Here is a 17,333-nt window from a genome sequence, read left to right as displayed (position 1 = left end):
AAAACAAGTCCTGAGAAGGACACGTAATAATAAATTTACACTTAGACACATTTCTAGTAAAACTGCAAAATCATCAAAAAAAAAAAATCTGCAAAGCAACTGAATAAAGGAGGATGTTTACAGAGGACTACCCAGCACACGCAGCTAGAAGACTCTCAGTAGTAACAACAGACACTAAATAACGCCTCTACAATGTTAGCAGAAAATAATTGCCAACCCTGAATTCTATACCCAACTAAACTCAAGTGTAAGGTCAATATCCAAATATTTCTCAGATGAATGTCCTCAGAGGAACAGAGAGTTTGCCAGTCACAGGTCCTTCTTAAAGGAACTACCAAAATCAGATTCCAGAAAGAATGAAATTATGGATGAAAACAAAAGGAATTCAGAAGGCAATACTGATCAAGGTAATAGATAAATATATCAGAAAACTTGGATAAACATTGATTATAAAAATTGGACCACTATTTAGTAGAAGGAGCAAAAAGCAAAGTCATGCTAAAACTCTAGGTGATTATATCTAAACATAGAGCAGGAAGTAGAAGTTAAAATTCTCTAATAATTTTGCATCGCTTGCAAGGAAGATAGAATATCTACACTGGTCATCTTAGACTTTCTTAAACCAAACATGCACCCTAAAAATATCAGCAAAGCTACTAAGAAAAAAGGACAATATTTCTACCAAACTAGTAACAAGGAAATAGAGAAATAAAATAATTTTGCTAATCCAATATCATGCAAGCAAGGAGAAACAGTAAATAACTAACAAAAAAGATAAACTAAAATCACAAAAGGTGCTGCACACACACACACACACACAAACACACACATCCCAGCTGCACACACACTCAATGACAGCAAATGGACTAAAAAAACTCTCAGACCGGATTTATTTAAATCCAGTTATTGTGATATTTTAAATGCACTAAAATATAGCATAGGTGAGATAAATACAAAACCACTAGTAAAATGACATCTTTAAAATATTATCAGTAATTTAAAAGTGAGATCATTGAAAGATTAAAAAAATTCATACCATTTGCGTTAGCTAGCTACGGCTATATAACAAAGCATCCAAAAATTCAGTGCTTAAAAACATGAGTTTTTAAATTTCTCATGGTCAGTTGGGAATTTGTGCTGATATGGGGCTGAACCAGCTGACCTTGGCTGGGCTCCCTCGTGTACCTGCAGGCCTCTAGGGGGTTGGCAGGGCTGCTGGTCTAGGATGGGCACATTGGCATACTACGCCTGGGCTAAGGGAGGGGAGGGGCGGTCGGTGACTGGGTTGCAGGCCTCTAGTTACTGGGCAGGCCAGCTTGAGCAGTTGCAGGGTCCTGTGGGGGAGACTACAGACCAATTCTGCTTCCTTATTGGCCACAGCAAGGCACAATAACAACCCAGGCTCAAAGGTGGCAAAACAGACTTCACTTTTGTGGGCAGAGAAGGCATGGCAATGACCCAAATATAAACCTAATTTTGCTGTAACATCAGAGAAAATAGATTTTAAGGTTAACAGCAATAGGGATAATCAAAGTATATATATATACTTTATTATATATGAACATGTCATCAGAAAGCTAAAATAATATCATACCTATATTTAATCCACAAAAGCAATTATAAAAAGTTTGACTGAATTACATGGAAAGGTTCACAAAGTCACAGTTAGAGTGAGAGGTGTTAAGGAACGAGGCAAGCTGATCAGAAGACTAAAAATGAATAAGGACATGCAAAATGTAGCAAAGCAGCAGTCTAGTGTACACATGTAGAAGTCTGCATCTGAAAATTAATACATACACATTTCTTTTAAGCTGGTACTACAACAGTTGTAAAACTGACCATGTAACTTGTCCAAAATATGCTTGATGAATATCACAGAATTCATATCATACCAACCATATTGTATCTCTGATCTAAACAATATAGCACCCATTCCCTGCCCCTCCAATTGAAAAAACACTTTTTGAGTTTGGAAATATAAAAACAGATATCTGGGCGCCAGGGCTGTCATCTGTAATCCCAACTACTTGGGAGGCTGAGATCAAGAGGATCCTGGTTCCAGACCAGCCCAGACACAGAAGATTGTGTGACCCCATCTCAACAGAAAAGAAGCTGGGTGTAGTGGCACATGCTTGTTATCCCAGTTTTGGCAGCAAGCTTAAAATAGGATGATTGTTGTGCAGACTGGCCTGGACAAAAAGTGAGACCCTATCTCCAAAATAACCACAGCAAAAAGGGCTGGAGGTGTGGCTCTTTGCAAGAGCAAAGCCTTGAGTTCAAACTCCAGTACCACACACACACACAGACACACACACACAAAACAACAAAAACCATAGACATAATACATCAATAGACTGAAGCAGCAATGGAAATTAGCAAAAATGTTTATACCTTTAGAAGAGTGAATATGCTACACTTTAATGTTTAAGGGTGTAGGTAAAGCAGTACTTAAAATAATCTGTATGGCTTATGCAATACCCACTAGTAATAAAAGAATGAGGAAAAATGTAATAGTTAATGTTGATTCAGTATTAGTGCTCTGGTAATTTCATTTAATCTCAGAACAATCCATGGAGTTAACTCATACTGTTATCTTTATTTTACAGATAAGGAAATTGCATGTTAGAACTTCATTAATTTGCCCAAGTTTCTACTGTGATAGGATTCAAACAGTCTTTCTACAACAGAGCCCATGCAATTAGCTGATTGGTAATTATATTCAGTCAACTCTCAGTATTCATGGGGGAATGCTCCCAAGCACCCAACAGATATCAAGTCTCTTATATAAAATGGCATAATACAGTTGGCTTTCTGTATCTGTAAATTCTACCTGCCTTGGTGGATTCCACCAAAGATTAAAAATACTCCAAAAAAATACCCTTGCAGCATCTGTCTTGAATACATACCATTTTTTTCTTGAGCATTATTCTCTTTATTATATAATTATTCTCCATATTATACAATATGCACTGACATAGCGTTTACATTGTATTTTAAGTGATTTGAAGTCTATGGAAGGATAGCCATAGTTAAATGCAAATACAGCCATCTCTTGGTATCCACAGGGGTTGCCCCAGGATCTCACTGCCAATGCCCTGCAGACCCTGGAGGTACCCAAATTAACAGATGCTCAGGTCCCTCAAACACAACGGCATAGTGTTTGCAAATGTCCTTTGACATCCATATACTTTAAATGATCTCTAGATTACTTATAAAACCTTATACAATGTAGACGCTATATAAATTATTGCTATACTATATTGTTTAGAACAAAATAACAAGACTAATGTCTGTGCATGCTCAGTGCAGATGCAATTTTTCCCCTGAAAATTTTCTACATGAAGTTGGTTGAATCTGCAGAGATGGAACCTGTTGATTATGGAAAGTCAATTCTGTATGGAGACGTGGAAAGATTTTAAGACAGATTTATAAATAAAGCAACGAAATTTCTAATGAATTCTATATGTCTACTTACCCACTTATGTAATACAATTCCAAGACGTGTATGTGTACATGAACACAGATTTATGTAAATGATTATGCCTATTAAGTATGAGGCATGGCATGAGGAGAACTTGGGGACAAAGGTGACACTCAACTTTTAGACCACACATTCACCACTGAACACTTCTACGATGTGAATGGATTCGTGTGTTACTTGTGTACTTAAACAACTCAGAGGAGGAGGAGGACAATGTCAAATTGGAATGTGATGTTGGAAAGTAATTCTAATAGGAAAACTTCAAATATAAATGCACACACACCCATATATGGCATGTACTAGCTGTCTGGTTTAAACCTGCAGTCGGGAGAAACAAGGCACTGGGAATGTCTGCACTACACACAGAGTTTCAATGGTGCTTTGAAGTGACTTGTCAACTTCGAGATGGAGTTAGTCGCATATTGAAATAGCCCTCAATAAGCGCTAACAAGGATTTGATTACATGAAGATTCACTTTGTCTATTTAACATATTAACTGTTGAGATTCTGGGGTACAATAACAAATAAGATTGTAACTTGATGGGTATCTGTGCTGCTTACACAATACTGGAGATATCAGGAAGTTATTGGTTGATCACAAGGCTTCTTGGAGAAAAAGAAACCAAAGCTGACTGAAGATACAAAAAATTATGGTTTGGACCTTAAACATAGCTCAAAAGTCCATAGGCCTGTGGTGCCATTTGGAGATGGCAAACCTTAGGGGGGTGGGAACCTTAGGGAGTGGGAACCTTGAGGAGTGGTGAACCTTGGGGGTGGTGAACCTTGAGCAGTGGTGAACCTTAGGGAGTAGGAACTTTAGGGGGTGGGAAACTTAAAGGGTGCGAACCTTATGGGTTGGGAACCTTAGGAGGTGGGAACCTTAGACTGTGGGAAACTATGGTGGGGTGGTGAACCCTAGGGGATGGGAACCTTAGGAAGGCAGAAACTTAGGATGTGGGAACTTTAGGGGATGGGGCCTAGTGAGAAAAGTTGGGTCACCAGGGGTGTGATTTTGAAGGGGATATTGACTAGGGGTCCCTTGAAGCGGGAATTTCACCCTCTTCTTTCTCTCTCTATTGCTTCCCAGTGGACATGAGATGACAAACATCCTTCGCCATTCATGTACTGCCTCTCCACAAGGCCTATAGTGACATGGCCAAGTGATCATGAACTGAAATTTCTGGAGCCATAGGCCAAAATAAACCTTTCCACCTTCTAATTTGATTTTCTTAGGTATTTTGTCACAGCAACAGAGATCTAACACAGAAAACTGATACAAAGATGTGGAGTCACTGCTGAGACTACCTGAGGATGTGGTTCAGACACCTGTGGAATTGGTTGACTGAGGCATTTAGAAAAATTTGGAGAAATAGATAGAAAATGCCAGGAAAGCTCTAAGCAGAGTTTACTGGGGAACTGTGGTGAGGGTACAGAAGACCACAGTGCTGATAGGAAGGTGGACAGTCAGGGCTGTGTCCAGGCCATGAGAATTTGTGGGAAGTTCAGTTTAAAGATGATGTATTAATTAATCTGATGGAGGAAATGTCAAGGCAGCCCAGCCTTCAGACAGTGACATGGGCAATGCCAGCTATTTTTAGCCATATTTACAGTGAGGATTGGAAACAAAAGGCAGAGAGGAAAGATTTGAAAAAGTCACAGATTGTTCATTAAAGGAACGTGTTTAAAGTTGTAGCCAATGAGGGTATAGAGAGCAGCACCATTAAAAAGAAGCCAAGTGGCTGTGTGTGGTGACACATATCTGATCCTTGCTACTCAGGAGGCAGAGGTAGCAGGATCATGGTCTGAAAAATAAAAAGCAAAAAGGGCTGGGAGCATGGCTTAAGTTGTAGAGCACATGCCTAGAAAGTGTGAGGCCCCGAGTTCAATCCCTAGTACAGGCAGTTAATTAGTTAAAATAAAACAAACAGAAGTCAAGCATTTTGCACCAGGATCATAGAAAAGATGCTTTGTGCACATCTTAGGAATAGTCAAGACCCACCCATGCCAGACATGGAGGGGTTTACATGTAAGGCTTCCGTTTGGGAAGACCGCTCCGTGGCATCCTGCCTGCACAAGGCCACCTAGAGAATTTCTTACCCTGGGTTCCTGCCTCACTGCAGCCATGGTTCAAATGGGCCCCAGGACAGTCTGCACCAGCCACAGAACTTAGAGTCATCCACACAGTACTGGTTTTGCAGGCATACAAATCATGAGAGTTACGCGGCCACGAAGGCTTGTTTTACTGAGAAATGGGTTCCATAAAAAAAAAAAAAATGTTGAGAAAGAAGACACTGATGAAATTAACACCCCAAACAGAATGAAAAGAAAGCAGAAATTATATTTAAAATAATTTTTTTTAATTCTTGAAGATTCTTTCTTGATAAGGTAAAATTACCCATGAAGGTTACTACCAAAGTATGGATTAGTAGATGTTGTGGTTTGGAGCCAAATGTCCCTCAAAGGCCCATGTGCTAACGACTTGGTTACCAGCCTGTGGTGCTACTGAGATGTGCTGGAACCTTTAGATGGTAGGGGTAGTAAGTTAGGTTTGGGGGACTTGGCATTGGAGGGGCTGTTCCTCTCTCTTTCACTTTCTGACCACCATGAGGTGAACAGACCTCACCTCCCATGCACTCCTGCCTTTACCTCCTGCCCCACCACAGCCCCAAAGAAGTGGACCATGTGGGCATGTACTAAAACATCTGACCTGTCCCACTTCTAGTCAAATTTCCTCAGCAGTGCACAGCTGGCTAACGGCATCAGAAGATTCAAAGTAAAATTAGCAAACAGTATATATGATAGGGGTGGGATAGGGAGACATTTTTTTTTCTAAAGTAGCCTGCAGTATCCATTTTAGACTATGAAAATGTCCTTCTTCCTCTGCCACTACATAGTCACAACCACCTGTAAAATGTGTCCCCACATTTTATGTCCCAAGAACAGCAGCAGCACATATACTCCAAAGGCAAGACGTGCTCTCCTCCTTCAAAAGAGCTTTGGAAGTCAAGAGCAATTCAACTTGCTCTGAACTTGTTATCATCATACTTTCTTGCTTCTTTTGAATTTGATCTTCCCAATTTAACTGACAATTACAGAGCAGGAAGGCAAATTCTCTAAGTAATTATGAGGGCGGGGGGTTCCATGCAAGAGTACAGCTCTCATAGACCATCAGAGCATTGGATTAGCCAAATAGTTTCTGAGAAAAAAAGTCAAAAATAGCTGAGCATGTCAAATTAGATGGAAATCTTAAGTATTTAGCCCAGTGAGGTATAAAAGAATAACATGCAGAGCATCAAAAGCTAAACAAAACAAAGCAAAGGTCTTTTTTCTTAATCTCTAAAAACCTACAGAATCCATTGGGCAAATAATAGCACTAGAGAAAAAAATCTGAGAGATCACAGAAGGCAATCACCTGAAGTGTCTTAGAAATGTGAGACTGTAACCAAAGTGCTTTCAAAGCATTCTGCATTTAAAAAGGATTCCCACTTTCATTTTCTCAATAGAGATCTGGAATAGGAAAGAAAATGTAACTATTCCATGTTGGTAAGTGATCCAAGACCAAAAAATAAAAGAAGGGAGGAAGGAACGAAGGAAGGAAAGGAAAGGAGAAGAATGGTGAGGAAAGGAGAGGAAAGGAGAGTTAGGAGAGGGAAGGAGGGAAGGAAAGAAGAAAGGAAGGAAGGAAGGAAAGAAGGAAGGAAGGGAAGGAAGGGAAGGAAGGGAAGGAAGGAAGGGAAGGAAGGGAAGGAAGGAAGGAAGGGAAGGAGGGAGGAAGGGAGGCAGGGAGGGAAGGAAATAAGGTGACTTTCCCAAGGTCACACTTTAGGATGTACTGACTCTATTTTTAGCCAAAATGAAACCACAAATCTCTTCCTTCTAATCTTCTGAGATCTGGGGACCACAATGCAAATTTAGAAATTTAATTTCATTCCTTAGGATTCTCCCCAAGTCACCTAAGTTGGACTCCTGACTTTAAAAGTGTGAGATACTCATGAAGTAAGTCTCTTTTTGAATAGATTTCCAACACTGAGGCAAAGAAAGAAAGAAAACTGGTTATCAATATTGAATATTTGTATATTCTCTGAAAACTCTTGACTTCACTTCCTTAGTAACGGTGACACATGTGGCTGGAGACAAAACAACAATCTGAGTACAAGCTGTTACAATGATGGTATTCCATTGAGAAGTTTTAGTTCCTGATAAGCAGGGAACAAACCAAAGGGATGAAAGGGAATTAAGTGTCCTTGCACTGACCTGAGTCCTGGACGGTAAGTCATGTCGTTTAGGCTGGTTAGCTGGTTCTGAATGGTTAATCGCCTCAATACTCTCTTTTCCTGCAAAAGAAGAGAGACCTACTAAATATTTATACATGGCAACTGTCTAGATAAACCGTGCTATTTTCTGGTGTGAAAGAATGCAAATGAGACTGAGTAAAAAGGGGGAAAAAAAGCAGCAGCTTGCTTTTCCCAGAAAGGATCTCCTGGGACCCCTGGCGCTTCTCTATTCCGGTATTGAGCTAACCTTGAGCTAAACGTGGGGAAAGAGGGTGAGGAGCAAACAGCAGGAGGAATGGGTGAGGCAGGCCAGGGTCATCAGTGAAGGCTGTGTGGCAGGAAGAGAAGAAGGAAATCGCAGAGCTGATCATCCAGCTGTAGGGAGAAAGCACTTAACACACACGAAGCGCGTTATCCGTGCCACAGGTGGACAGCAAGTGTAATGACTGTGCACTAGTAGACGATTAGTGTGGATTGAAATTAACTTCAGTTTTTTTTTTTTTATTCAAGTGTTTAACTTGCTGGAAGATGGAATAGAAAAGCAACACACATCTTTTCAAAATGTGTTCTGAACCTCTGCTGTTCTGTTAAATCTAATCGCAGTAACCATGGGTCTTAGACTTTCCGGGACACTTCCATTTCAAATATTTGGCCTCCTTGCTTCCAGACTTGAGATTTGGAAAATTTTCAAATCTTTCAGGATTTTGCTAAGGACTTAGACTATCAGCTGAGCATCGGCAGACCCTTCCAGAGCTGTGCATTAAGAAGTTACAACACATTGTCTGAAATACATGTACTTAGTGTGTCTCTTTTATGCACAATTTCTGTAACAAATTAACATATTTTTGTTAGTAAATAAAGAATATCAAAAGATTACAGTTTGTCCAGGATTCTAGATAGTTGATCTAACAAAGAATTTACAAAAATAAGGAAAAAATGATAAATATCTTGTCTGAACATATTCCGGACACTGAACTCAGTAACGGCTATGAAAATGTAAACTTGTTTTTCCACTAGCATATATTAATCATACGAAGGTGTTTCATTGTGAAAAGACCTCCCATGTTCACAGATCGGCTGAGTTAATACTGTGAAAATGACTGCACTACCGAAAGCAGTCTATAGATTCAATGCAATTCCCATCAAAATTCCAATGTCATTTTTCACAGAAAAAGAAAAATCAATCTTTAAATTCACATGGAAGCTACACAGGCCCAGAAAATCCAAAGCAATCCCGAGCAAAACGAGCAATGCTGGTGGAGGTATACACAATACCTGATGTCAAATTATGCTACACAGAAACAGACAGAACAATGGAATGGAAGATCCAAAACAAGCCTACACAGCTAGAGCCATCTCATTTCCACAAAGGCACCGAAAACATACGTCAGACAAAAGGCAGTTTCTTCAGCAAGTGGTGTTGGGAAAACTGGATATCCACATGTAGAAAACTGAAACTAGAGCCCTATCTCTCACCCTGTGCAAAAACTAATTTACAAATGGATCAAAGACCTTAATATAAGACTGGAAACTTAGAAACTAGGAAAAACTACTGAAGACAGAGGTGTAGGCAACAGCTTTCTGACTGTGACTCCAGTAGCTCAAGAATAAGGGCAGGAATTGATTGGATGAAGGATTGATACCCAGTATATATAAAGAGCTCCAGAAATTAAATACCAAAGGGACAAACAATCTAGTTAATAAACTGGCATTTTATTACATCATAATATTAATTATAACCTATCACACAATATAGGCTAATTACTCAAAACTTTTTCCACAAAAGTTTCTCCCTCTACTAAAAAGGAGTAAGTTAAATATTCAATTTCCTGGCTGGTTTTGTACTAGGGTGGCTACATGACATCGTTCTCCGTGGTGAGAGGTAGGATGCCTTCTGTTGAAAAGAATTTCCTTCCAGAATGCAAAGACAAAGCATCACAAGGCAAAGTCTTTCCCTTCTGTTGCCTGGGAAAAATACAGACTGCCTGGAAGTCCAAAGATCATTGCAACAGTGCAGCAACCCAGCAAGAAAGAGAAGACACCCAAGAGACATGGGCCCTGTGCAGAAGACTGAGCTGTGTGGGTCTTGGGCTAATGTCAACAATGAAAATCACATAAGGTTAACAAGGACAGCCCCGATTGTGTGCTGCTGACGTGGTACATTCTAAAGTCTCTCATCCTTTTAAAGCACTCTCAAGACGTTTTTAACTGTAAGTTAAAAATGCATGGAAAAATCATTTGTATCCCCTTATCAATTTCAAATTCAAGTGCAAATAATTCTTGGCTATTTTTTTAAAAATCAGGGTATTTTTTCTAAGAAACTTTACTAAGAGGCATTTAGCCACACTTTAGATAGATAGATAGATAGATAGATAGATAGATAGATAGATAGATAGATAGGCATGCGCTCTACTACTTGAGTCACACACACCCCCAGTTCATTTTTGTTTTAGTTATTTTTTAGGATAGGGTGTTATCTTGCATTTTTGCCTAGGGCCAACCTCAGACCATGATCCTCAACATATACCTACTGCGTAGCTGGGATTCTGCAGACATGTACCACGACTCGGCTTGTTTGTTGAGATGCGATCTCATTAACTTTCTTCCTGAGCTGGCCTCGCACCATGGTCCTCCCAATCTCTGCATCGTGAGTACCTGGGATTACAGGCATGAGCCACCATGCCCTGCCAGTTCTGTATATTTGAAAGAGAGGAATCTTCTGAGTGGGGCTGGAATATCTCCACCACACTCTTTGTCTCATCCTGTTGGAGGTTGTTTCCGTCTGTGTGTCCAACCAGCATCTAGCACACTGCATACAACATTGTAGCTTTTAATATGTATTTGTTCGTTAAGCAAAGAAACCTTTAAAATTGCTTTAACTTTTATTTTAAAATGACGCTTCAGTTACTTCGTTGGGTTCTATTCTCTTCTATACTTCTGCCTGTAGCAAAAATTTTGAGAAGTCTGGAACGGGCTGAGAGCACCTTGACTGTGTGACCGTGGGGACTGGTGCCCTCACAGGTCGTGAGGCCACTTTAATTTAAGTTATAAGGACACTAGCCTCGGTGCTCCTTCCTCTCACTGAACAAAAAAGAGCAAGATAATAAACTTGAAGTTGAGTCAAGTTACTTGTTTCATAAGGAATTGTTGAGTCAGGTGCAATAGTGAGTAGCATCTGTTCATGAGGCACAGCTTAAGTCCAAATTTTGTATGTCTGAACTTTGAAAAATACTTCCTCATTGGCTAAGACTTCTCTGTATCAGTTTTTTTTCCATTATCAAAATAATAGCAGTGGTCTTTGCCTTATAAAATATAACCACACACACCCCCCACCCCGACACACACATATCCCCCTACATGAATATACGTGTTCCTATGAAAATATTTGGCTAACTATACATTTACCCAAATTGATGAAACTGTTACAGTTCAACCTCAAGACCCCTTAAGTATAGTAATGAGGTCAGTGAAACCCCAAACCTGATGAAATAAGTGATCTGTGTTCTCAAGGTCTGCCCAAGGTGACCTGGACATTTACCATCTTTAGCACATTTGCAAGATGGGACAGCAACCAAGTCATTCTGAGTTAAAGACTTGTGTCTTCAGGAAATCAATGTGAGTCAATGCCCTGTATAGCTATCCTTATCTCAACCAGCAAAAACCCTTGTTCCTTCCTATTATTGCTTATACTCTCTCTACAACAAAATTAGAAATAAGGGCAAAATAGTTTCTGCTGGGTATTGAGGGGGGGAGAAGAAGGGGGCGGAGTGGGTGGTAAGGGAGGGGGTGGGGGCAGGGGGGAGAAATGAACCAAGCCTTGTATGCACATATGAATAATAAAAGAAAAATGAAAAAAAAAAAAAAAAAAAAAAAGACTTGTGTCTTTAACTACTGTGTTCTTGAAAATAATCTCATTACTCCAGCTATCAATATCCCAGGCTCTATGCAAAGGTTTATGTAAATGTTATTGGGTTTTGTCTTGTTTTGATCATTATCAGTTTGCAATTATATCCTTTTTTAAATGTATTGAGGCATTAGATCAATAAACATGAAAGGAAGTCAAGAACGAAACATTGTTATTGCTATCGTGGTTTTATGGGTCTGAAAAGTTACCTGTGAACACATTTTTGGATGAAAAAATTCAGTTATAAAATCATGGCTGCATGAGGCTGCATGGCACATGTTTGGGGTTATAAACAAGGCAGAGAAACTATGAGCCTCATCTTTGCTTTCTTCCTTCTGAGCAAGCAAGATCCCCAAAGTAGTTTGGAGGACACTTTATTTATGGGCCTGCTAGTTCAGGAGCCACGCACTAATTCATCACGCTCCTGGTCCGTGCCATCTGTTATAAATAAATATCCCTGCCTGCAACTTTCTGTCGGGTCATGTGTTTACTGTTATGCAGATGAATGCAATATAGGATGACATTAAAGTTAAAAAAGAGAAAAACTGCTTATGAAAATCTCCATCGAACATATATACTCCTACCACTGAACACGAAGGTTCAGATCACACGAAGGCCTCTAGCTGGAGCAAGCATTAACTCACCGCTCCTGTTTACCTTGTGACTAGCTGAGGGATGGCAAAAACACAACACACGCTGGCCACGACCAACACTGCCTTCCTGTCCCCTCAGCTGCCTGGGGGGAGGCGACGGCAGACAGGTCATGTGGCAGTGGGGTCAGAGTTCTGAATGTCCCAGCTGAGCAACAGAAGCCCCTGGGGGCTGGGAGAGGCAGAGAGACCTGGTCATGGCTGGTGGGGAGTAAAATCATGCTGAGAAGTTTGTGGAGAATGTTTGAAGTGCAGACAGCCTGGGAGGTTGGGGATCCGGTCATACAAAAGCAAAGGATGACAGTGACTCTGAGGCTGGAACCCTCCAACCTGGGGTCCAGTACTGAAGGATCAGAGTGGCTCAGGAAAGCAGAAGAGCTTGTCCTTTAGGTCCATAAAACTATGATCAGTAATTCGTCCATTCAACTTTTGTCAGATTTATTCATGTGACTGTAATTAGGTCAAGACTTTCACTTGACTGAATTGCTTAACTGATTACGTTTATATACTGACACTGATTATCATTAAATTAATAGCTGATTGATAGTGCATTTAAATATATGATAAAAACATGAAAATGTGTTTATTTTCCAGATCATTGGTATAAATATATGTATATACACTATATATATATGTTTAAAAACATATCATTATTACCAGTGAAAAGACAGAAATTTGGTATTTATGTTAAAAATCTTAAAATGATTTGTTCTTCATTCTATAATTAAAAAAAAAAAAAAAAACTGTGTAACCTGGCTGTAAATTTGTTAGAAATACTTACAGCCCTGGAAAAATGTTTTACTTGATAAATCTATGTGAGGAAAAGTTACCTCCAAATTAACATAAGAGAACAAATGATTTTCCGACTTCAAGATAAACTGCATCCCTTTTCCCCAGGGTGTCATTAAAGGCTTGACGCATTTTCCTAAGAATATTCTGAAAGTCTGTTCTATCAGCATTTTAATATTCTGCAATGTTTTCTGTTAGTTATTTTATTATTGCCTTTAAAGATTTAATTCCCTTCTCTTTGATGTGTTTCTTAGAAGATTAATTGTTCCCATTACTTATCTTTAGAATAAGACTTCTCCTTGAGAAAAGGTCCTGATCTGTTCCTTTTTTTTGTTGAATTTAAATATTTCCAGTTGAGAATCAAAGAGTTGTTTGCTGAATTTAAACAAGAAAACAAAATGCCTTTCATTAAATGTGAGTATTGTCACGTTTACCAATTTGTTTTGCTCACGGTGTCCTCCAATTTTGAAAGTATCCAGAATGCTCATTTTAAACTGCTTAGCTGGTAAGAAAAGACCTTCAAATATTCATTGTTTATCAAATTGCTTGATTCTGGGTTACAGTCATTGATAGAAGTGGTAAACACTAATTAATTACTGGATAAGTAAATAAATGTCCAATTATACATATCATTCTAACCAAACTCTAGATAGACTTACAGGTCAGGAGTGCAGGCATTACCTGTGTATCCCTCTGACTGAAACAGCTAGAAGCAAAGCCTCTCATAGCTAGAACCTGTACAGCAGTAGAGTATCCTTTTAACTGTAGCATTCGCTAGCCTGTTGCTCCAGCAGTGACTGGAAGTGGGCTTTGCACTGAGCAGAACCTACACTTGAATGAGTGAAGTTGTGCACGCAGCGTGAGCCTACCTGGCTGACACTAAGGGAAGTATGGATGGTGCAACCTATAGGGTCTTAAAATCATCTACTTTGCAAATCAGGCTGTGTTTCTTTTTTTTTTTTTTTTTCTTCCTTTGCACCTGGACTATTTGTCAGTGAGATGGCACATGCTGAGGCTGGGTAACTTTCCAGTGAGTAAGAACAGTCACTTCTATCTCAGAGGAGGAATGTCAGGTCTGTGAAAGACAGATGATCCAAAGCACCCTAGGGGAACACCGCCCCAAGTGACTCCAGCTCCTCGGGTCTCCTCCCCGAACAAGTCCTGTGTGCTATCAGTTTTGATAAGCAGTCTTTCCTCGCCCATGAGGCTATAACATGATAATGTCATTCAATAACTCTCACACCCTTTCCTGCTATTTGTCCAGCACAGGAAACTGAGAATTTTCTTGCCGTGTGGACACAGCGGAAATATCTAGCAAATACTGACCCTTGCATGCGGACAGACCCATATCCTCTTTCCGCCTGACAACTTCCTTCCTGCATGCTAAGAACAATCTACCCTGCTTTTTTTTTTTTCTGGACTACTGACCACTCTGACAACCCTTGGGGAGAAGACCAAGGTAAACTTCCACTGACCAGTTGAATTTTCAGAAAAATAGGCTGGCATTGCACATGACCGAAGGCATTGCGATATCCTCTAAGTATGGCAACACTACTGGAACTGTGTTGACAGGCCACAGAAGGGGCTGCACCTGACAATTAGGATGGAAGACTTGGCCAGGAGGATGACTGCACTGTATGTTTCAGACACAAAAAATCTGAAGTGTTTAAAATAGCTCTCTTCTGTAACTGCACTCTGCAGAGCTGGCCTTGTGCTCACATTATGGTCTCACACCTGGGGCTTTAAAGATACAGAAGTTTAGATCCCGAGGGGCAGAGAGAGAGGCACAGCATCTTACAGTCACAGGCAACTTAGGTTTGCTAGAGCTCTTCAAAACCACTATTTGCCCTTGAACCAGGTATAAAAGTATCTAGTTCATCAGAATAACTTCTCGATACTTAATAGACAAAGAACTCAAGTGCTGAGCACCTACCCCCAATGAAGAAGAAAAAGAAGACAAAGAAGAAGAAGAGGAGGAAGAAGGAAGGAGGAGGAGAAGGAGGAGGAGGCAGTTTTCCAGGCAGCATTTGCATCTCTATAAATGTAGCTTCCTAGAATTTGGTGGCTTGCAACAGGGAAAGTTTAAAAGCTCACATAACATCAAAATAAGTAAATTGCCAAATAATTCCATTATGTTTGAAACATTTTACTTCCTGGATAAACCTAGTACTGGAGTATGCTTTTGCAACTAAGGCCAAGCCATGTTAAAAGGGACAAGGAGAAGGCTAAAGGTCCCAAGCAATGCCACCAGCACCAAGGGCTGTTATCCCCAGCTACCTCTCTGCCTCACCTCTCAAATGCTCCCCAAAACATCTACATAAAAATGATACCTATACTTGGCAAAAAGAGAAAGAATAAACAATTTTATTTATTTACAGCAATTGTTCAACTGGTAAACAGCATATTGCCTAATATACTTTTGATCAATTTATCCAGCTGATGAGTTTCTACATCTTTAAAACATATACAACTGTTTATTTCAAAATATGATAATAAAGGAAGTTAAAAGGTAATTCAGGTATTATCCCTCACATTCTAGAAGAGAAAGCTCTAAAACCCACTCTTTTGGCCCCAACCAGTAACTCACTTGCTGAGGCATTTCATCACCATGATTGAAAAGAGCAAACAGCAATAATAAGAAAACTAGCCCAAACCTTTATGAAGTGTTTATTTTGTTCAAGGAAATGTCCTTGGATGCTTGCATGGATGACGTCAGTTAGACCTCATACAACCCTAGGAGGCAGGAATGTCATTCTGTGGTATTGTGTCGTAGCTCATGCCCCAGAGATCACTGGCGGTGTACAACACAGTTTTTAGAAAGCTGGTTAGAATAATTCTACAACAGTTCCTGCGGTAGAAATGTTAGAACCATTTTTACTTATGAAGAAATTGAGCCACAGGAAAGATTACATAACTTCCCATGTCAAAGAACTAGTTAGTTGTGGGGTGGGCCCTAAATTCTGACCACTAAGTTTAGAGTCCACAGCCTTGAGTGAGTGATGAACTGCAGTGTCCTCATCTCTCACCTGGGTCTGGATCTAACTGCTTCCCCCCCCTGCCCCCCCCACAAGGCCATTATTTGCATTAAATAAGAAGAGGTGTATGAGTAATTAACATGGAATTTCCCTTAACCTTAATGTACAGTTTTAAATCAGTAGGGCTAAAAGACAGGCTGTATGTCAGTTAGACATAAAAGCCACATTTCTTGTCTTGTGGCTTTTGTTTCTTCACTTCCTTTAACAATTTCTGACGTTTTCTTAAGCAGGTTCAAAAGAAAGAAAGCCATACCGTTTAGCGAGCAATTTACTTCAGAATTGATTGGAAGAAATGTCAGGAAAACGAGGAAACAAATGCCTATTGCTGTTGGCTGCAGCTATGAAAACAAGCCAGCGTAACTGGGATGGAAGGCGTTTGCCTAAGGACCCTGCTGCCTCAGATCTAACATTTATCCTAGGAGCAAAGAAGCAGGGAAGGACCAAGAGGAGCTCAACGCCTTCCTGGAGGCCTGATCTCAGAAGGAAGGCATGGGGTAGTCGAAGCTCACAGTCTCTGTCACCAGAGTCCAGTCATACAGAGTCTCTTGCTCACACACCCCACACACGAGGCTGGTGTCCCACAAAGACAGCTGGTGGGAACACTGGCCTCCCAAGAGGGAAGGTTGGTGCAATCCTGAGTAGCTTCTAGCTTGGTATGAGAAGATGAAATTCCAGAATCAGAGAGAGGAGAGAGTTTTTAATAATTTCACATATTTTCTGTCTCTCTGATCCCTTCTCTCATGGCGACTGAATGGTGATAATAACTGATGTTTATTAAGTGACATTTTTATATGAACCACTCTACGTGATCCACATCATCCTTCTTAATACTCACCACATCCCTTAGTGCAGGTATTGTTGTGATCTGCATCTTAGACATAAGGGAGCACAGCTTACATGGAAGAGAGCTGTGATACAAACCCTTACTTTTTGGCACCAGACTCAGTGTTCTGAAGATTAAGGGGCAACTTCTGACAAAACATATAATAATGTTTAGAAGAAAAAAAAGTAGTAAATTATTTCAGTCAGTAAACCAAAAGACAGTTAGGCCATGCTAGGAATACACAGTGGACAAGAGCAGAATATCTCATCTATGTTAGCATGCAGCTTGTTGGCTCAAAAAGAAAACAGACATCAAGCACGTAATTTTAAGTGTGATATTTCTACTTTAGAGTTAAGTAAATGTGTTAACAGCTGATG

General features: G+C 40.0%; 1 long non-coding RNA gene across 1 annotated transcript in view; it reads right to left on the bottom strand.

Annotated features, from left to right (window-relative positions):
• LOC141420773 (uncharacterized) overlaps window positions 1-17,333 on the bottom strand; it is a 137,188-nt gene that overhangs the window by 5,225 nt on the left and 114,630 nt on the right. The window contains exon 3 of the long non-coding RNA XR_012445385.1: window positions 7,736-7,815. This is a non-coding gene — a long non-coding RNA (uncharacterized lncRNA). The remainder of the gene's footprint in view (window positions 1-7,735; window positions 7,816-17,333) is intronic.

The sequence above is a fragment of the Castor canadensis genome, chromosome 2 (assembly GCF_047511655.1).
Source record: "Castor canadensis chromosome 2, mCasCan1.hap1v2, whole genome shotgun sequence".
NCBI classification, from domain to species: Eukaryota; Metazoa; Chordata; class Mammalia; order Rodentia; family Castoridae; genus Castor; species Castor canadensis.
The sequence above is the reverse complement of the archived record's forward strand: the minus strand, read 5'-3'. Positions and strand labels throughout refer to the sequence as shown.